Source organism: Panthera pardus, unplaced genomic scaffold (assembly GCF_024362965.1).
Source record: "Panthera pardus isolate Hobbes unplaced genomic scaffold, ASM2436296v1 HiC_scaffold_27, whole genome shotgun sequence".
Taxonomy (NCBI): Eukaryota; Metazoa; Chordata; class Mammalia; order Carnivora; family Felidae; genus Panthera; species Panthera pardus.
Window position 1 is genome coordinate 52,415,120 of NW_026526843.1, and position 24,263 is coordinate 52,439,382.

The 24,263-nt window shown below is 37.8% G+C and overlaps 1 protein-coding gene and 1 long non-coding RNA gene across 7 annotated transcripts in view; one reads left to right on the plus strand and one right to left on the minus strand.

The window, feature by feature from the left end:
• The window catches only part of PCDH11X (protocadherin 11 X-linked), a 154,863-nt gene extending 146,484 nt beyond the window's left edge, over window positions 1-8,379 (minus strand). For 5 of the 6 annotated variants that reach the window (XM_053891437.1, XM_053891436.1, XM_019433708.2 and 2 more), the window contains exon 1: window positions 8,061-8,379. The gene's annotated coding sequence lies outside the window, so the exon portion shown is untranslated. Of the gene's footprint in view, window positions 1-5,396; window positions 5,503-8,060 lie in introns of those variants that run through there. The other variant, XM_053891435.1, reaches the window with a different exon arrangement.
• LOC109257552 (uncharacterized) lies at window positions 5,732-23,950 on the plus strand. The gene is made up of 4 exons (XR_002076017.2): window positions 5,732-5,833; window positions 15,346-15,487; window positions 18,939-19,031; window positions 23,565-23,950. It is a non-coding gene; the product is annotated as an uncharacterized LOC109257552 (long non-coding RNA).
• The last annotated feature ends 313 nt before the right edge of the window (window positions 23,951-24,263 follow it).

Genomic DNA, 24,263 nt, shown 5'->3' on the forward strand with positions numbered 1-24,263 from the left:
TGGAGTGTCATTATGATAAGTCATAATTTGAATTCTTCCTGTAAATAAAATAGAGGAAGTATATATGTTTCTGTGAGTGTGCACTGTTAAATTTCAATAATCTTGCTATTTTAGCATATAATTTTTACAAGGTTAGTGCACACAGATTCTAAATAAGAGGAAAATATGGCACAAGTAGCCAGTTAATTGATAGACTTATTTAAATATACTTGCATATACTTGTCTCTGAGATTTTTATTTTTTAATCCAAGACACATTTTGTGCTTACTTTTACATGGAGAAATTTGAGAAAATATACTCAAAGAAATGATAGTCATGGTGGGAAGCTGGGAAAAGCCCTGGTTTGGAGACTGAAAACCAACAATCCTGTATAAGCTTCCCCTCTTACCATCTGGAAAGCCTATTTGGTTTTATTTGTCTGATCTTCAATTTTCCCACTGAAAACTATAGGTATAACCATTCCTCCTTTTTCTACTCAAAATGTTTTGAGACTACATTTATATATATATAAATGTATATATATATATATACATAAATGTATATATATATATATAAATATATATAATATATAATATATATATATTATGTATATATATGTGTATATATATTATGTATATATATGTGTATATATATTATATATATATATACATAAGAAAACTTAATGTTTTGTTTTCATTTCATATGACAGTAAATGAAGTGTAAAATCAGTATGAATCTGAACTTGCATTCTAATCACTTATGGATTTAAAAAAGAAATTAATTTTCATATAGTTTAATTAAAATTCATCAATAAATTACTTTTATTGTCATACTAAATGCTATATTAATTAAAATAGTTTTTGTCAAAGAGAGAAAAATTATCTCTGAGGATTTAGTTTCTTTTTTCTTTTTCCTCTCTATTTTTTGTCTTCCCAAATCTATACATTTGAGTTGAAATTAAGTAGAAAACAGTCATTTTTTTTTTTTTTTTCAGATCTGGGCTGAAAATGATAGCTATAGTCATTGTCACTCTGACTTTCAAAATCTACTGTATTGATTTCATGCTTAACACATTAAAGACAATTAAAAAGACAATTTAACTCCTTGATCATTTGAGGATTTTTAAAGTGCAAAAGATAAAAGAAGCATTTATGATTTCTGCCAAGTCACTTTTCTAATTTGAAAATCTTAACTGAAAGATTATTTATCCAAATTTTAATGTTTGATAATGAAAATGCAGTCTTTCCACAGATGTAACCAAATCTCAAAAGACACTTATCACCCTAAAATAGCTTACCCACTTAATAAACCTGTGTTTTACAATTAAACAGGGCACAGGGCATAAATCTTGCATAGGACATAAATCTTGAGATACCATGGCATATAAATCATTTGATGTTTTCTCCTAACGAAAGATAACAATATGTTAGGGATGATGCCTTCATGATTCCATTGAAAAATAACACCATTTCAAGTAGGATAAGATTATTTTGCACATCACAAACTAGTGTAGAATATCAAGGCATCTTACCTAGTTTTATTCATTCTGGATAGTGAAAGAGCAATAAAATCTTTAGATATAGAACTCTGCTCATACAAAGACATGTAATTTCAAATGTTATAATATAAAATAGATATAATTAAATGTACTTATATATTTCATTTTCCCCAAAGGTAAAGGTTACATATGTCATTGATGAAAAAATGCATCATTTACTTTTATGGTATACTCTTTTTTTCCCTCTTCAATTCCCAGTAAAGTTTCAGCCAACCCTACCACATGCAGAGATATGGATGACCTAAGAATTGTCCTTTTTTCCACACACACAAAAATAACTTTCTAAGAATGTAGTAAAGAAACAAGGAGTCCTGTGCCTCCGAAAATTGGCATGGTAACTGTATACGTTGGTATGAACATGCTTTGACAAAGGCCTTAAAATTCTGTGTGTGTGGGGGAGAGTTTAAGGGGAACACCTTTCAAAATATATAAATTTGAGCCACTATGACAGTTCCACAAAGCAAAAAGGAGAGGGAAATGAAAATATTAAAGAAATATTTACTGAAAACGTAAGAAGAATGAGAAAAGAACACACAAGAGAAAGGATGGGATGCAGAGAAATAGTTTTAGAAAAGTGTAATGAGAAATTCAGAAAACTTGGAAATATTTCCCAATTTACAATATTTGGTTCCCTACTTGTAGCCAAAAGATAACAGACATTTTCAGGCATAGTAAAAAAAAAAAAAAAAATCTAAGGAATTCCATCATAATTTGTGTTTGAAATAAAAAAGCAAAAGACACACACAGCAAGAAATCTTGGTGAGAAAAATGTTGCAAATCTGAGTTTGAAGTAGATGCTCCTTTTTTTGTTTTGTTTTGTTTTGTTTTTGTTAGCTTTGATGTCACTGAAGGGGAAAGGGAAGAGAGTCCAAAGTAGCTAGTGGGAAGGAGGAAATAAAATGGGGATAAATAGAGAAATAACCTAAGTAGATAAAGTAGGGAATAAACAGGGAGGGAAGACTGACAAGCAAAGGAAATAGAATAGAGATAGAGGTGTTTGTTGGGCCTAAAGGGAGGAAAAAGCCAAGATTAAGGGACTAATTGTGGGTAGAGAGAAAGCTGAAGTGGGTAAGGATGGGAGAGATGATGCAGAGGGTTGTGTGGAAAATGGAGTACGGTGAACATAAGTGTGCTTGCAAGCGGCTCAAGAAGTTTACTCTGATGATTGAAGATAGGAAATTTGGAAGCCTAGGATAAGAAGATGAGTATAAAGATACAGTGGATAGATGACTATGACTAAAGATAAATTTTCTCATCCAAATTAGCATTTGTTTCTTTCTTAGTTATACTTCAGGCTTTCTTCATTAATTCACCCTCTTTTCTGGATGTTGCAGTATATTTTTTAATTATTTGCTTCCACTCGTTTTTCCACATGCATTAATTTATTCGAACATTCATTTAAAGGCAAACAACAAGAATGATTCTATTGTGTGCCACCTACTACCCAATTTTCTCATCCTGTTTTCTTTTTAACATATCTGATTGAAAGAAAATATCTTTAAAGGTGGTCTGTGTCCACAAAATAGATGCACACTTCTTAACTCCACAGTGGGGCATCAGGACCTTCACACCTTTCCTTACTTAGTCTGTGTGAAGCTCTTCCAACTCTGCTTCCTGGCTGGCCATTGCCTTGGAATGTTTATTTTTCAAAGCCAGAGAAACACCTTCTTTATGAATCTTTTCTCAATCTCTTAGCAAAATTAATCTTTTCCTACATTATGCTCAATGCAAACATTCATCACATTGTATCATACATTTGTAAGAGTCTCCTGGCTCACAGAGGCATCAAGCCACTTTTTCATATTCTCTTTTGTATTCCTGGTGCCTAGTACATTGTTTGGCACAGTAGGTGACTAATTAATGTTTGTGGATTATTTGGTGAATAAATAATCAGATGATACTTGCTTTAAAATATGTGAAGCAAGGGGCGCCTGGGTGGCTCAGTTGGTTGAGGGTCCAACTGGCTCAACTCATGATCCCCCATGGGTTTGAGCTGGCAAGGGGCTCTGTGCTGACAGCTCAGAGCCTGGAGCCTGTTTCAGATTCTGTGTCTACCTCTCTCTCTCTCTCTCTCTCTGCCCCTCCCCTGTTTGAGCTTGCTCTCTCTCTCTCTCTCTCTGAAAAATAAATAAATAACCATTAAAAATGAAATAACTTACATTAAATATGTGAAGCAAAATTACTGGAGAAAATTAGATTTCAAATTTTTATGCTGTAAATAATTTCCCATAATACTAATAGAAAATGTGGCAACCAAACATATTTTGTCAAAGTAGGTTAAAGCCAGTGGTTAATGTAAAGTCTCCTTGTCAGTGTGGCTCCCCTCATGCCTCCAGAAACTTATAAATCCTGGATAAAGGCTGTTGTGGACTGATTGCACAGAGAAAGGAGAATTTTATGCTTTCTAAGTCCCCTACCAGATTTCTTCCTGCCACCAGCATTCTAGAAGCTCTCTATTAGGAATTTCTATCTTGCAAAAAACATAAAGTTTTGGATACCAAGAGAATAAATAGTGTGAAACTTGGAATCTATTCTGCCATGGATCCCAGCTGCCAAAACCCAACATTACTTGGGCGTCCATCAGAATTGCATTCTGGTGATTTGAAGAAAGAAGAAGAAGAAGAAGAAGAAGAAGAAGAAGAAGAAGAAGAAGAAGAAGAAGAAGAAGAAGAAGATGAAGAAGAAGAAGGAGGAGGAGGAGGAGGAGGAGGAGGAGGAGGAGGAGAAGGGGGAAGGGAGGAGGAGGGGAAGGGTAAGGAAGGAGAAGGAAGAGAAGGAGAAGAGGAAGAAGAAGACTCCTTTCAACCCTCAGCAAATATTTGAACTCTAAAAAATGAATGTGTGTTTATGACTGGTCTGAGTTTCCTTCCCATTCCTGTAATTCAAACGCACAGCAACTGTGCGTTTCCAAACTATAAGTTTGCTGCCTTTTCTGATATACCACGTAAGGGAAGCCTTCCATCAAAGGGAACAAGAAAACAAAACCCTAGATTCACAAAACATAAGAATTATTTGCTCCTGCTCCCATTCCCCCAAATTTTCCACCTGCCTCAAAACCAAAATACAGTAGGTAAGCGGTTTGTTTTAATCCGCTATATTTCCTTTGGGAAATTGTAATTTCCTTGGGAAGGTAAACAGTTCTGAGACCCAATCGCCTACATTTGTCCTATGTCCCCTCCCTCTTGCCCAGTGCAACCTTCTCTACTTGAGCACTGTGGTCCTTCTCCCATAACTAAAGAAAGGATTGTTGGCAATCAGGGGAAATGGATAAGACTCCAATTCAGGAAAGCCGGTGGATTACTCCTTAAAACGAAAAAAGGAAACTCAGAAAGGAAGCTTCCTTCTTGAAAATCCTATTCCCGAATCTTCTGAATTTGGCGCGCCGATATCCATAAGTGACTGTGCAGCATGGTGCATGGTGGCCTCTCCTCCCCCGCAGCAGCAACTAGAACCTTTCTTTTCACAACTCCCAAGTTCCAGTCATCTCTTTCAGTTAAGGGTATTCCTCATTCAGCGCCACCGCCTTTGATTGACCCACTCCTCCTCCACCGCAGCATTTCTTTGCGGAGAGGAACCTCTTAGCTTTCTAGGGAGCTTGCTGGGTTGCATGAGAAAAGACAGCCACGGGATTTTAAAGACGCCCGTCTTCACATCCCCTTTCCTTTTCACCCAAGAAGGAGAAAAAACAGCGGGAATTTAACACTGGTAACTACTATTATTTTATCCGAAGAACGTGCCCTCCAAAATGCCACTAAATAAGTAAATTCACAGTTAATAGTGAAGATATAAACTGAAAGGGGGAGAGAACAGGGGTGGGGGAGAGGAAAGAAAAGTTTAGGACCGCGGGAAGACCCTAAACCTGTGGTTGATCCTGAGGTTCAAAACCAGCTGCATCTTGGCCCGCAAAAGTCGCCCTGGCCTCCCAGGTCTCCGCGCGCCTCTTGGTAGCTTGTGAGCAAGGAGGGGCCGAGAGCTGGAGCGCCGCGGCAAGGAGGCTTAAAGCAAGCGACAGCGGCTGCGCACCGGGAGCGCGCGGGGCAGGGCTGCTTGCGTTCCCGACCCGGGCTACCTGCTCAGCCTACTCCAGGCCTGCCTTGCCTCTCCTGGGTTGACATCATTGCCAGAGGTGGGGGTGGGGGCTGCCCCTGCAAAGGCTACTGGAGAAAAAGGTTCTTGGGCCTCGCTAGCGGAGGCGCTCCCTTACCGCTAGGCACGAGCAGCGCGGTGGCAGTTGTGGCTGGACTCCCCCGCGCGAGCTGCGCAAGGCAATTCTTAATTTACCAGAGGGAGAAAAAGGTATCTTTAGACCTTAGCGTGTCTATCTCTTGGTTCATTTATCAAATCTGCCCGCACATCGACCGCTCTTTCTCGGTTGAACCAGACAAAGGCAGGGAAGGGGGAAACGTCTACAAAAACTATTACTTCTACCTGCTTCCAAATGCCACCCCTCCCATCAATCTACGCAGGCGAAAGGGCAGCTCTGAGGCTTAGATTTCCCGCCCTGATCTTGCGAGTTTGTTTCAAACAAGATTACCAGTGGAATTCCATCCAGTCGTTACCAAGTTCAGAAGGTGCCTGCAAGTACCCTCGCCTCCCCCCGCCCCTTTTTTTGAGTCACACCTGTTTTAAACCTTTTATGGGAGGAAGAATCGCTTTAGTTATAAAGCGCCACTACCTTCTATGTTGTGCAGAATTCTCTGCACTCTCCTCTGGTTGTTTCCTTGTTGCAGCGCTTAGGAGCACCCAAGCGTCTCCTTTAACACCATCGCCCCCTCCCCATATTTTCTCTCCACTTCCCTGCTTATCCCGATTTTTAAACACTATCTTCTACGTATTTTCCTTCGTACAGCTATTGTGCTAGGTTTACCTGCCACCGTGAGATATTTGCACACAGGGACCTCGTTTCGTTTTGTTCTTCTTATTTAATTTTATTTATGCTTTTAACCTAGCCCTTCTTCTCTTCTTCGATCTTTGCCTTGTGGGTTTGTGCCGCAATGGCGCAAGTTTCGATTCCCAGCCCCCAGCCAACATTTTGGAAGGGCACTCCACTGGGAGATGCTAGGGGGAGGGCCCTCCTACAGACGTGTGTGCACACGCATTGTACACACGCACCCGGGCGCCTGGCACCCAAAACTGCATAGGCGGCCAAAGTGGCAACACCCGGAATAATTCATTACGGAAATGGAGAGGCATTTTCAGTTGAACTTTAAACGTCTTTCCTTAGAGGAGGAAAGGAAGTGGTTCCCACTATACACTCCTGGAAAGAGACCTCCCCTCCCCCTTATTTTGCAAGGAGAGGAAGTCAATTTGTGGCCAAGCGCTCATACCTAAGTGTCTCCAACCGAAGACACACTGCCTCTCTGCTCTTCTAAAGTCTCTAAAGAACAGGACCCATTTGCGGCTATGAGCTTTTAAAAAGTAACCTTTTTCTGATGATGTCTTTATTGAGGCATTCGTTTTCAAAAAAGGGGGATGTTTATGACTACGCGCTTAAAAAAAACAATTCCTTTGTGGAGAGATGAACTGTTTTTCGGTTGTATCCTATTAAACGTCATTCATTTATGGACGAGGTAAGGTTTTGTTTTGTTTTGTTTTCTTTTTTCTTCTTTTTTTGGATAAGGGAGTAAAAGTCATTTCTTTAGTTAAAGAGGAACCCTTTTGCGTTTGGCTACTCTTTCTTTCTTTCTTTCTTTCTTCTTCTTCTTCTTCTTCTTCTTCTTCTTCTTCTTCTTCTTTCCTTGAGGAAAGGATGGTGTTTTTCGGCTACGCGATTATAAGTAATTCAAAGCTAGGCAGAATTTTCCACCTACTATCTCAACATTCAGCAGGTGCTGGCTGAGCAGAGGTCCATAAGTAGGGCGGGAAGAAAAGGCAGGGAGGCCAGCGCCAGGCATAATGGTCCTGGGGGACCCTGTGCGCTCTGTGGCGCGCTGCGATATCCTTCACTCCGCGCCAAGATTCGGGTCCCCAAGGGTTAGAACCAGCCTGGCAGGGATCCAAACCCCGAGCCCCCAGAGATACGAGCACAGCAGCTTGGCTGTAGGAGGTCTGAGCCCGATTCTGGGCTTCCAGGCATTGCCTCTCAGCTCTGGCAGCTCAACCTGGCTAGCCAGAGTCCCGGGTGTGATCTTTTCTCAGCACTTGCCCCAATCATAGAATTTCTCTCAGCCTCGCTTAAGCTGGCTGTATCCATTAAAGTGAAAATACCTTTTTACAGGGCCAATGTCGGGGAAATTCATGAGCGGACACTTTTCTGACAGAAGTGAGAATTTTCGCAAAGTAACCAAGCCAAGCCAAGCAGTGACAGTGCCAGGAATATATGCTATCTGCGCTCACCTCTTTTTTTTTGTCCTTTCTCTGACCTCCAACAGATTGGGGAAGGGGGAAGGGAAGACACCAGAAGCATCTCTAAAACCACTCTTGTTATAGTCTAGACTCCAGGGGTGGACAGCAGGAAACCTCCGCGCACTAAGTGTGGTACTCACGCCTCACAGGCCGCACTTCACCCGGGGCCGTTACTTACCCAGTGAAAGAAGCCTCTAGAGTAGAATGAGGTGGTAAGTAAAAAAGGGAAAAGGCTTCCTCCAGCTCCACGGAGACGGTGATTGCTGTAGCGGGCTCTACCGCCACAGCTTACAATCCGTGGAGCAGCTGGAGTCGTGGAGGCTGTCTCTACGACTGTTCACAAAGCCGGGGTTTCCTGGGCTGCCTGTGTCGCCGCTGCTAAAGTCACCCCTCGCACTGTTTAGGCTGCTTTCTGCTTTGTCGTGCCGGTTTCTGCGCGTAGCTCGGGCTCATGGCTCCTGTTGCCCTGACTGTTCACCGTCTGCACTGAGCCTGTGCCAAGCCAGCCCTTTTCAAAGGCGAGGGGGAGGTACTAGATAGAGGGGAAGAAGGGGGAAGGAAAGGGGGTGAGTGAGTGGAGGGCGGGGATGGGGGGGAGAAGTAAACCAGTGCCCGGGACGCCTGCTGGGAGGGGATGGCGCAACACCTATGGCTGGGTACCCCCGTCGGTTCCCCACTCTCTGCACCCCACATCTCTCGCAGCTCCAGGAACCTTTTCCCACACACACCCCTGGCTGACGGGGAATGGGGGAGAAGGGCGGGGGCGAGATGGAGGCAATCTTATGAAGTTACTGTTTGCCGCCCCGCGAAGGCAGCACAATGTACGCTGGCTGCACGCTCACGTGCTAGACCCGGGCTGGGGAAAACGTTCTACTTTCCGGCTGCGAGTTTTGCATAGTAAAAAATAGGGCATGCATTGCTCCTTTCGGTCCTCCACTCGCTTATGTCTTGGCTTTCTTTTAAGCTTAACTCACTCACATTATCTTACAGAAGTTTTATTTCATTTTTGTTATGTGTGCTTTTCTCCCGATCCGCCTGAATGCCCGGACTCCAGCTAGAGAACAAGCTTCCAGAAGCACCATTTTCTCATACAAAGGATACTTAAGGAAAACTAGTGGAAGTAGGGACAGGAGCCGGGCCAAATCGAAGTTGGAGCCAATAGACTGTGTCTGCATATTTCATACTCAACTGTGAGCCACTTTCAGTACCTCGCTTGCCTTTCAGATTGATAGTCTGGGGGTGGCAGAGAGGGGAATAAAGAGGAAAATCTAGTATTTGTCTACTCCAGATAGCAAGTATGTATGCGAATAAGCACGTCTCGGGCTTTAGGCTGCTTTAGCGAGGTCCAGCACTTCGCTGCCTGGGACCCAGCAGCATTGCGGGTGCAGACATTCCTGAGGTAGGAAAGGATGCAAGAGAGGGAGGAACCTAGCCCTACGCCCGCAAGACTGGTGCTTGCCAGCATGCTCAGGCTGACTAGTCAGTGACCCCAGGGTGGGCATAGACGTGCCAGGTCTCCCAAGAACACTAAAGCCTGGGGAGGCAGTTTGGCTGGCCTATGGCTCTGACGGGTCGTGGATATCTAGAAACAGGTCTAATTTTCCTGTCCCTGTCATGAGATTAAAAGCTAATAGCAACAACCAAAACCATCCCAGCTGGTCCTCTCTGATTTTTACTCCAAAAAGCAAGTCCTTCAATGTACCCAGAGGCCAAACAATGAACCAGGTGAATTTCTAAATTCCTCTTTAGAAAGGTGTAGGGTTTTAGGGGAAAAATCCATTTTCCATGCTCAATCAAGAGAAAAATTTATCTTTCTAGTGCTCTGCTTTGTTTGAGGAGGAGGCTGTCTTTTCTGAAATAAGAGAAAAAAGTAGATAATGTTTTTGGGTGCCAAGAGCACAGTATTCATTTTTATTTTTGTCTACTGAATGAAAGGGGGAATGCATCTGTGTAAGGTAGAACATCAAGAAGGAAAATAAAATTGCTAATTATCATGAGTTGATTTTCTCTAATAGCTTTTTTTGTGGAAAGTTTTTGTTTTTGTTTTTGTTTTTGTTTTTAATGGAAGGGAAAATCTTTACAACTTATTTCCCTAGTATGTCCATCTCCATCTTCATAACTGCCTTCATTCCAAGTTCTGATATATTTTAAAGATTAGCACTTTGGTTCAAATAATTCTCACATCACTTACCTTTTCTTTTTTTTTTTTTTTTTAACATGTAAAGTTTCCATTGAGAGCGTCATTACCACTGCAGTTCAGTCTGATCTTCATGAAAGAGGACACACTGAAATACTTACTATTACATTTTACTCCTCTTGTAACTCTGCTTTCATAATTCACAGTATCCAGCATATGCACTGTCCTCTTCTTGGTAGCTAGGAAAATATCTTGGAGATGAAATCAGAAGCTGTCAAATGGTTACAGTTCTGATATGTGGTTTGCACTTCTGGATAAGACTGTGCCATAGAGAATGGCAGGAACTCAATGAAAATAAAATCACTGATTAATCCAGGACAGTGTGGCAAAGCCATGCCATGGAGTCACTCTCAGAGCACTGATAATCATTTATAACATCTACTTTAGACACTAATTAACTGATTTCTTAAAATCTCCATCTAAATTCAATGCACAGGATAGACCTATTCAGTGAGTATTATGAAATATTTAGTTATCATCCTGACAGATTCAAGAGATTAATATTATTGTCTACATTTTACAGTTCCTGAAACTGAAGTTCATAGAGGACAGATAATTTGCACAAGACCATGGAGGTGAAGAGTAACAGACTCTGGATTTCCATTCAGAGTGTCTTAACTCCTAAATTCAGCTACATGGTTGCTTTGTAGTTAATCTGTATTATTCTATAATATACAGCACAGCATTTAGTTTCAAGTGTATAGTCCAATAGAAAATTATCTCTGTAGAGTAGAAACATTACTTACAGACCAAGGAGACTACCAGTTGAACTAAGTAAACCAGAAAATCATCTGAAAATTTTAGTTTGCTGATAAGACTGACAGAAATCCACATCTGAAAATAATGAAAATGTTTCCCATTTCTCTTTTCCTGTGTTCTGTCTGATGGTGGCATAAATGACCAATGGAATAACCAAAAGCCAGGACACCTGGCAAAAGCTCTCCTCTTAGTGTTCTAACTCTAAAAGGACTGATGGGGACTCAGCTGGATTTGTGTACAAAGAGCAGGACTCCTTCACTGAATGCCTTTTATGTACCATCAGTCCTATTAATCCTCAAAAACATTCTGTGACATAGCTATTATTAGCTTCACTTTCTTTTTCTTTTTAAGAAATGAGGAAACAGATGGGGCACCTGGGTGGCTCAGTCGGTTAATGGTCCGACTTCCGCTGAGGTCATGATCTTCCGGTTTGTGAGTTGGAGCCCCGCATTGGGCTCTGTGCTGACAGCTCAAAACCTGGATCCTGCTTAGATTCTGTGTCTCCTTCTCTCTCTGCCCCTCCCCCACTTGTGTTCTGTCTCTCTCTATAAAAATATATAAATAAAAAAAATAAAATAAAAAGAAATGAGGAAACAGATTCAAAGAGACTAGATAAAATGCCCAAGGTTCTAAAGGTATAAATTATAGGTTGGGAAATTCAAACCCATGTCATTTCCACTCTACTATGCTGACCCTCTGCATATGGTCCTCCAATTGTGTGGCTACAAGTTTTCAGAATTTGCTTTACATTAAAAGTTATATAATTAACAAAAACCCTCAAAAGTTAAAAGGGAACTGTGTGAATTTGGTTTCTGGAGAAAATGGCATGAAGGAGCAATGACATATATTGCATTTTGTTTGTTCAGTCTTCCAGTTTGGAACTTAATACAGGGTTCTGCTAAAATCAGAAAAGGGAAATTATGGTAATGTGTACCCTATAAACATGGAAGTATGTCTAATTTATGAAGATTAATCTATGAAGCCATTATATAATTATAGAATAGATCCCAGAAGAGATTTCAAATACTTCAGTGGATAAGGATGTTTATCAGGCTGGTAAGAATTGATGAAAACTGAGAAAGTGTTAATGTGCAGAGGGGTTGATCAGTCAGGGAGACCTAGTATATAAAAAAAAAAGTCAAAGAGATGAGCATTGGTAGCTCTTTTTCATGTTCATTTTCATCTCACTAGTGAAACCACCAGTATGAGATTGATGAAGGAAATAAAATATTTTTAGGTTTCAATTGCCCTTACATTGAAATACCCCTTATCAAGCAGTCTGATTGCAATTTGCCTTACCATGTACTCTGCAGAGAGAATGCACTGGTCATACAGATAGATGAGAACAGGTACTTTGCATCATTTGATAGTTATCTTGCATAAAATCCCATTCATCTTTGTGTTGTCCACAACTTGCACTGTACATTGTATATAAATATTACAATCAATAAATCATTGTTATTGACTAAGTAGGCGTGTATGTGGTCATAAAAATGTAAGACTGGATAAATTACATTATGATATTTTTCAGTATTCAATATTAACCATCATTGGGGTGCCTGGGTGGCTCAGTCGGTTAAACATCTGACTTGGTTTGGCTCATGTCATGATCTCATGGCTGGTGAGTTGGAGCCCCTGCATTGGGCTCCCTGCTGGCAGTGCAGAGCTTGTTTGGGATTCTCTGTCTCTTCCTGTCTCTGCCCCTCCCCCACTCCTACTCTATTTCTGTCTCTAGATAAATAAACTTAAAAACAAAATATTAACCATCAGCAACAACTGCAGTTAGGAGGAGGCAGTGATGCCCAGTGGTTCAGAAAAGAACTTTGGTGTTAGACCAAATTTGGAGTTCTGGCTCTGGCATTTTCTTCCTTTCTTTTTTAATATTTATTTATTTATTTTGAGAGGGGCAGGGAGGGACAGAGAGAGGAGAGAACCCCAAGCAGGTTCTGAGTTGTCATCTTGGAGCCCCCCGACCCCCTCCCCGCCCCCACCCGCGCGGAGCTCACCTCAGGAACCTGTGACCTGAACTGAAACTAAGAATAGGATGCTTAGCCACCTAAGCCACCCAAGCACCCCTGGCTCTCACATTTTCTAGGTGTGTGGCTGTGGGCAAATTAATCTCTAGACCTGTATTGTGAAGTAAGATAGACCCTAGTCCAGCGCCTGAGTGGCTCACTAAGTTAAGCGGTTAAGCAGCCATCTCTTGATTTTGGCTCAGGTCATAATCTCACAATTCATGCGGTTGAGTGGCCCAGTGGGGCTCTGTGCTGACAGTGTGGAGCTTACTTGGGATTCTCTCTCTCCCTGTCTCTGTGCCGCTCCCCCAATTGTGTGTGTGTGTGCTCTCTGTCTCTCTCAAACGTAATAAACATTAAAAAAAGATAGACACTAGCCACAGGAGACTAGTGAGCACTTGCAGTGTGTCTAATCCAAATTGAGATGTGCTGTGAGTATAAAATACACACCCTATTTTGAAGACTTAGCACATGCACAGACACACATGTATTTAAAATATATCATTAATATTTTTATTTTTATTTTTTATCATTAATATTTTTATATAAACTGTATGATGAAGTGATAACAGTTTGACTAATTGGTTAATCATATTACTAAAAAATAATTTCACCTGTTTATTTTCAATATTTTAAATGTAGCTGCTAGAAAATTTTAAATTACATATGACACTTGAATTATATATATTTTACAATGAGCTATCCTAAAAAGTTTCAATTTTGTTATCTAAAAATGGAGATGGGACACCTGGGTGGTTCAGTCGGTTAAGTAAGCATCCGACTTTGGTTCAGGTCATGATCTCATAGTTTTGGTCCATGAATTCGAGCCCTGCATCGGGCTCTGTACTGACAACTCAGAGATTGGAGCCTGCTTCTGATTCTGTCTCTCCCTCTCTCTCTGCTCCTTCCCCGCTCACATTTTCTCTTTCTTTCAAAAATAAACATTAAAAAGTTTTAAATGGGGATACAACCTCATTTTCCTCAAATTATTGACTAATATTTAAATAAGATAATGCACCTGAAATTCTTAGCACAGTGTCTGACATTAAGTTAAAAAGCTATCACTCTCCAAGAGTTAGTAAATAAAGATGTTAAGTAAAATTTAAAAATAATTAATGTTTATTTTTGAGAGAGAGACAGAGTGCAAGCTGGGAACGAGCAGAGAGAGGAGACACAGAATCCGAAGCAGGCTCCAGGCTCTGAGCTGTCAGCACAGAGCCCAATGTGGGGCTCAAATTCAGACTGCGATATCATGACCTGAGTGGAAGTCAGACGCTTAACCGACTGAGCCACCCAGGTGCCCCTTAAGTAAATTAAAAAAAAAAAAAAAAAAGAAACTTAAACCCTATTGGATTAGGGACTACCTCAGGAGAAAACTTTAGTTAAGAATTAATTTTATTTATGTATTTATTTATGTATTTATGTATTTATGTATTTATTTATTTTAAGTTATTATTTTGATTCCAGTTAGTTAACATATAGTGTAATATTAGTTTCAGGTGTAAATATAGTGATTCTACACTTCCATACAAGACCTGATACTCATCACAACAATTACTATTATTACATTTTATCCCAAGTGAAATCATTCTACTTCTCTTTCTTAGAACAACAGATATACATGTGTGCTTCTGGGAGGAGGAACAATATTGTGACACATAAAAGTGATAATGTGTATGGAAGTGCCTTGAAGAGTTAAAAGAACTTTCTCAATTCCAAACATTTTTACTATCATAATTTGTACAGACACTTTGACATTTAATTGGTGGATATTTCTAGCATTGAGGCATTCAAGTCACAAATGAAAATGAGGCTGAAATGGTGCAGGTACACAGAGGCAAATGAATTTATCCAGAAGCTAAAGTTACAGGAATGGGAGAAAACTTGGTATTTAACCAAAGATCTATGTTTTCAGTAGTTTAACTACAGAAATACCATACCTGGCTGATAATAGAATGCATTGTGCCACTAGAAACACTAGAGAGTGCTGTTAGTGAGAGCTTAGAAGGATGTATTAAGTCCTCCAACATCATTTACCTTCTACATCACTGTAGATGAGGAGACTTTGTGAAGGGTGTACCTGTGAAAGGAAACTAGCATTTCTCCATTCCCTCTTGTACATGACTTGGAAGGTTTTGTTTTATTTTGGTTTTTCTTGTTTTATTTTGTTTTGTTTTGTTTTAGTGCCAGGACTAGCCTTACAACATTATCAAAATAATAAAATGTTAGAAATTTGCTATAATGCTTGGGCAAATAATTGGGAAAAGTTTTCAATGATTCCCTACTCTGAGAAAAAAAAAAAAAGCCCAAGGAGGGGTTGATGAGAAATTCCCAAGAAAGGGCTTTCAATGAAGGAAAGATTTCAACAGGAATTCCTGACCACTCTAACAACCTCTGTAATTAAATAGGGGTAGGGAAAATGCTTGGTAATCATGCCATATAAGACTCTCTCTCTCTCTCTCTCTCTCTCTCTCTCTCTCTCTCTCTTTCAGCTTGAATAGCTACCGACGCTTGCCGTGGACAGAAACTACAGCTGAAATTCTCTCATAAAAGCCTTGGAATGATGGCCTCATATGTATAGCTGAACTTTTACTGAAGCACTGAGCTCTGATTAGTGCAATTAAGTGAGTAAAGGTATGTAGTGTTGTTTTCAGGGGTGCTGTTCTTACTAAAGAATCTGTTTCTCCTACTGTAGTCTTTTTTCTGCAGATGAGTAGTTGCAAATCGTACCGGATGAGGTTTTTCATCAGTGTGTTATTTACCTGTAATGTCATGAAAGGACATGAGCAGGGAAAATTGTATCTTAAAAGCATGGCAAGATCATAATACTATTAATGGATTCTGTCCTTGTTTCCCAAGGACAGGCTTTAGCTTGAGTTATTCAGATGTTGCTTGGTGAGGTGAAAGAGTCAAAGAGGTTTTGGTTGCTGAGGAAACAAGAATTATTTTTTGTTATTTCTTTTAACATGGAGATTGAGTTTATTTTTTTCTTATTCTATCCAAACTTCTATGTTATCTCTTTTCAAGAAATAGGGGTCAGCTACTGCTCTAAATTTAGGTAGTACACACACATAAGAAAATAATAATATAATTTCTCCAAAGCAATAGATTAAGATTGATAACAATATACATTTTTAATTTTTTATGTTTATTTATTTTTGAGGTGGGGGTAGAGGCAAAGAGAGAGAGACACACAGAATCTGAAGCACAGATACTGACGTGGGGCTCGAACTCATGAGCTGCGAGATCATGACCTGAGCCGAAGTTGGACATTTAACTTATTGAGCCAACCAGACACCCCTAAAAATATACATTTTTAAAGAGTCCTGGGCTAATTGCTTACCACTCAGAGCCTTCTTTATTTTTAGGCCTCTTTATTTCTATTATAAGGTATGACTATGAGCTAAGTAGACTTAACTTTTGTATAGTTTGTGAAATCAGTTATATTTCTTGATGTATGATAACAAATATACTGCGTATTCCATTGAAAGATGTAGAAAACCACTTTACTTTTTGTTTTTTAAACAACCATGGTTGTGGTTTAATCAACATAGCTTTTAATAAATGGCTACTTTGAGTCATTTTTCATTGACTAGAGTACTGCAGATACCTCATTTTAAATGGTTAAATATATGTTTAGATAATCAACATAGGATTTCTGCTTTCTTTTAAGATTGAATAGTTTTTATTTTATCATTACTGAAAATTAGCTGAATGTCAGTTTCTGTAATTGGATAAAATATAAAAGCCAAGAATTTTTCTCATTTGCCAAGACACAGCTGTTCTTCACTATTCCTTTTATATTTTCTTTCACGTAAAAGGAAGATCAGTGACTCATTTTACTTTCATGTAAAAAAATGTCTTGAAATTTTCAATTAATTGTTCTTTGTTGATGGAGTTCTAAATAAAGTGAAACCACAGATGCAATTTGGCACACTATTGATTTTTAATTAAGATTTTATTTTTAAGTAATCTCTACACCTAACATGGGACTTAAATTCACAACCCTGAGATCAAGTGTTGCATGCTCTACCAACTGAGTCAACCAGATGTCCTAGCACACTGTTGATTCTATTGTGCTTATCTGACAGGCTACATAGTGAAGGAAGAGTGTTTGAAGCATAGAAAGGTTATCATACAACATAGTATAACACAAAATTGGCAATGAAAATAATGTATTGTTCCTGTATTCCTTCTACTGTGAATGTTGTTATTATCAGTAGGCTCCATCTTTTCTAGTTCTGTTACTGTTCTTCAAAGCACTAAAAGGAGCTTTACTTTCAAACTGAATTTAATTCTGTCATATCAAAGAATCCTTTAAAAATCTCCACCATGTCAACTAAGGAGTTTTCAGATTCAGTGTCCTTTCAGACCAGGTGTCTTGAGGTGAATCTAACAAATACAAGTCTTATTCCAAGTCTAATTCTAGTGATCTAATTTGTACAATTAGCCATCTACCTTAGTTATCTGATTGACACCACTATTACCACTAGTACATACTGCTAGTACCAGTGTGGAGGTTCTGATCCTCACTTGGAGCATTGCCTACTTTCAACTCGTCCATTTCACTGGTGCTCTAGGTTCAGTATCAATGAAATATTACCTGCTTGGCTGAGGGTCATGATCCCAACAGGACAGCCTTCTAGACTTTCCTTTAAATACCAAATAACTTATGACTCCAGCCTCACATTTCATGTATTACATTCTTGGACCATTTATTCTACAGAAGATGCTGAAGTGGCTAGGCTATGTTGGTAAGGCTTTGTAATTCATCACAACAAGTAATGATATGTTAATCAAAGATGTTTATAATTTTTGAACAGTGCAACTGAATTACTTAACACATACACTTCCATTCCCATCAGTTATAAATTATTCTCCCAAAGTAACCATAGGAATGTAACAGTCAGAATAATTTCAATAAAATATCTAAAAAATGTGAAATTAACTTTTTTCATAAACTTGTTAAATGACAGGTTTCCAAATGTTCTATGAATTATTAAAATTACTTCTGTTTTTGTATAAGGATTACTTGTGGTGAGAGGCCTAAATGGTTCTGAAAAGGCAACAATATTTTAAAAATGCATTTACAAGAGAAGGTGTGTGGTAACTTTGAAGTGTGTATCAACTGGTGACATAGACAATGAAATGTATATTTTCAAAGTTAGTCAAGGTCCTCAAGAATTATATACTTACATTAAAAGTTTTAACTGTATCTGTCATTTTTATAAACTAACATTTATGGAGAATTAAATGATACTATAGTTTGTACCAAATCTATTTTTAACTCTGTGCCATTCTAGTCTCTTTTTCTTCAAAAGTCTTTCTGGGTTAATAATGCTTAAAAGTTATATAACTTAAAACTTTTTCTGAACTATAGTGCCTGCTTCTTATACTTTACAGAACTGTGACATGAGATGCAGCCTAGACTTGTAAATTGTCAGATAAACAATATCTTTATTGTAACATTAGATTTGCTTTACCAAGAAGCTCTAAATTATAGTCCAGTAAACTCTTAAAATTAACTTGGCTTATTCAACTAATAATAAATTAAAAGAGATCCAAAAACTAGAAGATAAGTCTTTTGTCTTAAAGGTATGTGTGAGAATTAGTAACCTGGATTGGGTCTTTAGGAGGAGGAGAAGGAAAAAGGGTATGAAGAACAGGCAACCTTGGGATCCTGAGGAAGGGAAGGCAATACAGTGGAAAAACAACTCAGGAGGCCAGAGGACAAAAATGGTGTGTGTGCTGTGGCTAAGGTCCTCTAGGGGGCAGGAGGGGAACATGTTAGACTTGGGGGAGGTAGGGGTGCTGTCCAGATGGGAAACAGGTTTATTTAGAGTAGGACCACCTGTGTCTTCGTATCCAATATATGTGGTTAGTTTGCAGTGGGAGCTTATGAAGAGTTAATTCAACCAGGGAACCCTTTTCAAATAGTATAAAAAATACTGCTAAGCAGTTTTAAAAGCATCTCTCTGGACTCTTCAAACTTGTCTGCCCATAATGATGAGCTAATCCTATTGCATATAGCTATGTTATACTACTGACATTCATGTTACCCTTTATGTACTGCTTCCCAGAACAGACCAGACTCCATTACAAAACTGGGGATAGGAAGAGCGATATATGGACAAAAGAATGAAAGAAAAGCAGTCACTGAGGGAAAAGAAAATCGGAGGTAAGGATAGCTGTATTATTCACCCACTTATTTGTTAGTTCATTTACTCATGAATAACCAAATATTTAATGAAAAACTATATATTCAAGACGCCTAAAATTCATTCCTTAAATAGCCTTTCCATCTCACCTGTATTTTATAGATCTAGATAGTGAGTTATATAATGTTGAGTACTATATATATATATATATATATATATATATATATGTATATATATGTATGTATATATATTATATTATTTATTATATACTAATTATATATTCATTATATATTTATTATATATTATATTATGTTATGTTATATTATATTATATTATATTATATTATATTATATTATATTATATTGAGGGAGGCAGGGAAAAGGGATTTATAATATCAATTTATTTGCAGAAAATAAATATCCTTTTCTACTCTATCTCCATTATAACTTACATCATTCCTGAGGAGCCATTTGCCCTCACATACATTGCAAAAGTAAAATGAATCCCATATTGGGGTGCCTGGGTGGCTCAGTTGGTTAAGCATTCATCTCTTGATTTTGGCTCAGATCATGATCTCATGGTTTGTGAGATCGAGCCCTGCGTTGGTCTCTATGCTGACAGTGCAGAGCCTGCTTGGGATTCTTTGTCTTCCTCTCTCTCTCTGCCCCTCCCCTTGGTTCTCTCTCTCTCTCAAAAACAAACATTAAAAAAATGAATATACTTTATATAACAACAATGGCATGAGATGTAGTCTCTATGTGTGTGTATACATAAATATGTATACATAGATAAAATGATAGATTTATGGATATCGGGATATAGATATAGATATAGATATAGATATAGATGTGTAGTTTTGAAACAGTATGTTGTCGCAATGTAGATCATTTGAACAGCCACACAGTGATCAAATGACTGATACAAACAGAGGCAGATCTACTATAAAGCTAATGAAATTTAAGCTTAAGACACCTCACTTGTATAGACCTTAGAAGAGGTCTGAAAATCATTGTCATATGAAGGAATAATCAAATGATATGCAGCCAAAAAATGTTGGAAAGAAGTATTCTAGACATATCAAGCAGTTTGTTAACACACATATACTATTCTCTTGGATTTTTCAATGTTTGTGATATCAGCTTTTATAAATTTGTCCTTTGTTGTGATTATTTTTTCTCTATAAATTAATATTTTTAAACCAAATTATATTATTAATTTTGTATCATTTTGTTAAAGAGAACCCCTATGTATAAGTTTAAGACTCCACAATACCATGACTTGCTCCCTATTTATCCATGTCAAAAAACCTCCCTTTTATTTTTCCCAAGTAATTAAAAATATTCTTAAAAGTGAAATTTAAATTATAGGCTTGAGTCTTTTACTAAGTGCATTAATTTAGACCTACAAAATAACTTCAATTTTTAATTCTGAATTTTTTAAGTTTATTGATTTATTTTGAGAGAGAGAGAGAGAAAGTAGGGGAGGGGCAGGGGGGGGGCGGAGAGAGAGAATCCCAAGCAGGCTCTGCAGCTCCAGCATAATGCCCTATACAGGGTTCGAACCCATGAACCACGAGATCATGACCTGAGCTGGAACCAAGAATTGGACGCTTAACCGACTGATCCACCGAAGCGCCCATAATTCTGAAAAATTTTTAATCATTTCTGTAGCTATCTAGAATATGATTGTTGACCACATCTGCAACTAAGTGGAACATTGAAGCAAAACATTTATACACATGAGGAAGATATTTTGGTCTTTTAATTAAGGGACAAAAAGCATGCAATCGGTACAATATGGAGCTCAGTAAAGTAGGAGTGTCCATTATCATCTTGGAAATCATAGAATTTGCTCAAGTTTTGGGTTTTGGGTCATAAGACATTTTTCTTGTCACATAATCATCTGTCATGTTTAAAGGATATATGAAATTCCTGAGAAATCAAATAAAATGGAATTTTATATTGAACATAAGATAGGAAAGTATCAAATCAATCTTTCTTTCAAGTTCTATGATGACAATACTCCTTAGGATTAGATTTGCCTCTACTTTCAACTGCTAAATATATTACATTTCACAAATAAAGAACATTAGTCAAACCTTAAAACTTTTCTTCAAGATAAGTTGTCACTGTTATTTTTAAATGACAAAATACTGGAAGCAATGCTGCAATTTTATCTACTCCAATTGAAATTCTGTACCATAATTTACAATCTGCTCTAAGAAGAAAAATGGAATTATAATTTAAATTCACTTTAATAAGGTGGATGAGATTATTTTATGAAATAAAAAGTAATTATATTTTAGCAGATAATAATAGCCCATGAATCTATGAATTACCTTTATGTTTGTTGTAATACTTCACATTGTATTTTTCAGTTAAAAAGGTTGATACTTGTATAAGAGAAAGAAAAACTTGAAATTGATTTGTTAAAATGGACCTTTAGTTAAAATGTGATTAGATCTTGAGTTTTATCCCTTGGGAGAGTTTAAGTAAATTATGTGTTTAGAAGTATGGTTAAGGATGTTAATTAATAATGATGAACAGGCATGCTGCCCACATATGCATATGATCCTGCTTGCTTCTTAAAAAAAAAAAAAGCAACAGTGATGTATTCCCTTTATCACAAAAAAAAGACATTTGTTAGAGAGTTGGTTAATGACAAAGGGCATAGTGGGAAACAAAATATGTTTTCTGTACAAAATTAGCTGCCCCATATGTGACTCAAATCCATGTCTTTGGACTCAGTTGGTATTTTCTAAATTGAAAGTGCTCTTGTTATACTAATGAACCTCAAAATAATGAAAAATACTAAGTTTAAAAGAATAAGCTTCTTTAACTTGTTAAAATGAATGCAGACTATTAAACAAGGATGCCAAACACGTACTAACGCTTGGAATCACAATGGCAATAGGGAGAAAAAAATGTCATTCTCTATTTTCTTCCTGATATTTGTTCATACATGTAGAGAATGCCATAAGTTAACATTTGGTAGTATACTTGCCAAGTGCTGATAATACTAATAACTGTAAAAGATGATAGAGGGACTCAAGAAAAAAAGAATATAAAGATCAGAAGTGCTGGATATTGCTAAAATACTATGTATGCATGTTCACACACACACACACACACACACACAAATGGAAACCTAAGAAGTCTAGTAAGTTATCTATTCTGAAATATTTGGTGCTGAATCAGAGGCTATGCACCACCAAATCTAGTATTGGGGAATCAACAAATCTAAAGTGGGCAATTAATTTGAGTCTTTGATCATTCAAGTGATCTTAAGACCCAGTGCAAGACGACTAAGCAGATCCATCAGTTTGCTTATTAAGCTGCCTTAAGGATTCATTTAGACAACCATATGTCCCTTGCAAATACTTAATGGCTAAGTGATACCTTTACTTAGGATAATTTTTTCTAAATTGTGTTCCTTGGATTTGTAATTAATATTAGCTTTAAAGGTTCGGAGATATATTGCAGCAAAGTTCAACGTGTTCTAACCCAGAATTTCCCCAATTAATTGCCTGTGCATTTTTTCTTTTCTTTTTAACAGTGACATCTACTATTGTTCTCACCCACTTTTGAGACATGGTACTTTTATTACTGCTGAGAAAGAATATGAAAGAATAGATGAAAATTACTTACATATTGAAGAAATACAACAAGAGAGAAACTGAGGCCCAATTATGTTTGGAATTACTCCTTTATGTCTCTAAATTTCACATTTTTTAATTTTAATGTATAAAATTACACAATATTATATTTTATTTAAAAAATAACGTTTATTCCTTTTTGAGAGACAGAGAGAGACAGAGCATAAGCAGGCGTGGGGCGGAGGGAGAGGGAGACACAGAATCCTAAGCAGGCTCCAGGCTCTGAACTGTCAGCACAGATCCCGGCATGTGGCTCGAACCCACGAACTGTGAGAGGAAGTCAGATGCCCAACCAACCTGAGCCACCCAGGCGCCCCATACAATATTATATTTTAAATGATTAAATCAATTTATAGATTTAAGTAGCAATTCTTTAAGGTATAGACATTTGGACTAGAGAGGCTTTACTATGCACCAAAACATGAATACAAGAGAAGCAATATCAGTTACTTGGTCAAAGTACAATTTCTGCTAAATTACATTCTGCTAAATTAAAATGCCCTTATAGCATCCACTACATATAGTTTTCTTTCACTCATGCCTCAAATCTATGTTATGTTGTCTTATGTTATTTTGTTGCTAAGGAGAGCCCTTGAGATGACTGATACACTGGTTTGAAAAGTGACTGTAGATGATAGTCATAGCATAAATGAAACTCACTTTACTTGATCCTAAGTTCTTTGTTAATTGTCTTTATTTGGTTAAGAGATTAACACTTTTTATAGTCAAGAGATCAACTCATTGATCTCTCATAGACCAATTTCAAATTATAGATTATTGGCATGCTAGGTGATTATGGTGTGACATATCAATTTAGGCTGTTGACAGTCAACCATGGACACTAAACCACATATTTATTTTTATTTACTTTTATATTTTCAATATTTATTTTTGACAGAGAGAGAAACAGGATGTGAGTGGAGAGGGGCAGGAATAGAGGAACATGCAAAATCTGAAGCAAGCTCCAGGCTCTGAGCTTTCATCACAGAGGCAGATGCATGGCTTGAACTTACGAACCATGAGATCGTGACCTGAGCTGAAGGCAGAAGCTTAATATACTGAGCCATCCAGGCACTCTTAAAGCCTCACATTTAAATCACTGTTTCCTTTGGTTAGATTAAAAAATGATGATCAACATATTAGATGTTGAAAGTAAAACTTACTTTTATTACTTTTATTAAATTCTCCGCAGGAAATAATATACGTAATAGATCAATGATGTTTGCAATTTAATTCTGTTTATCAGAGTCCTTTTTGAAAAATAGTAAAGGAATTTATAATACTTTGTCATTTCTAACTTTGTCATTTCTATTTTTTAATATAATTTATTGTCAAATTGGTTTACATACAACACCCAGTGCTCATCCCAACAAGTGCCATCCTCAATGCCCATCATCCACTTTCCCCTCTCCGCCATCCCCCATCAACCCTCATTTGTTCTCAGTACTTAAGAGTCTCATGGTTTTCCCTCCCCCTTCTCTGTAACTTTTTTCCCTTCCCCTCCCTCATGGCCTTCTGTTAAGTTTCTCAAGATCCACATATGAGTGAAAACACATGGGATCTGTATTTCTCTGAACTGACTTATTTCACTTAGCAT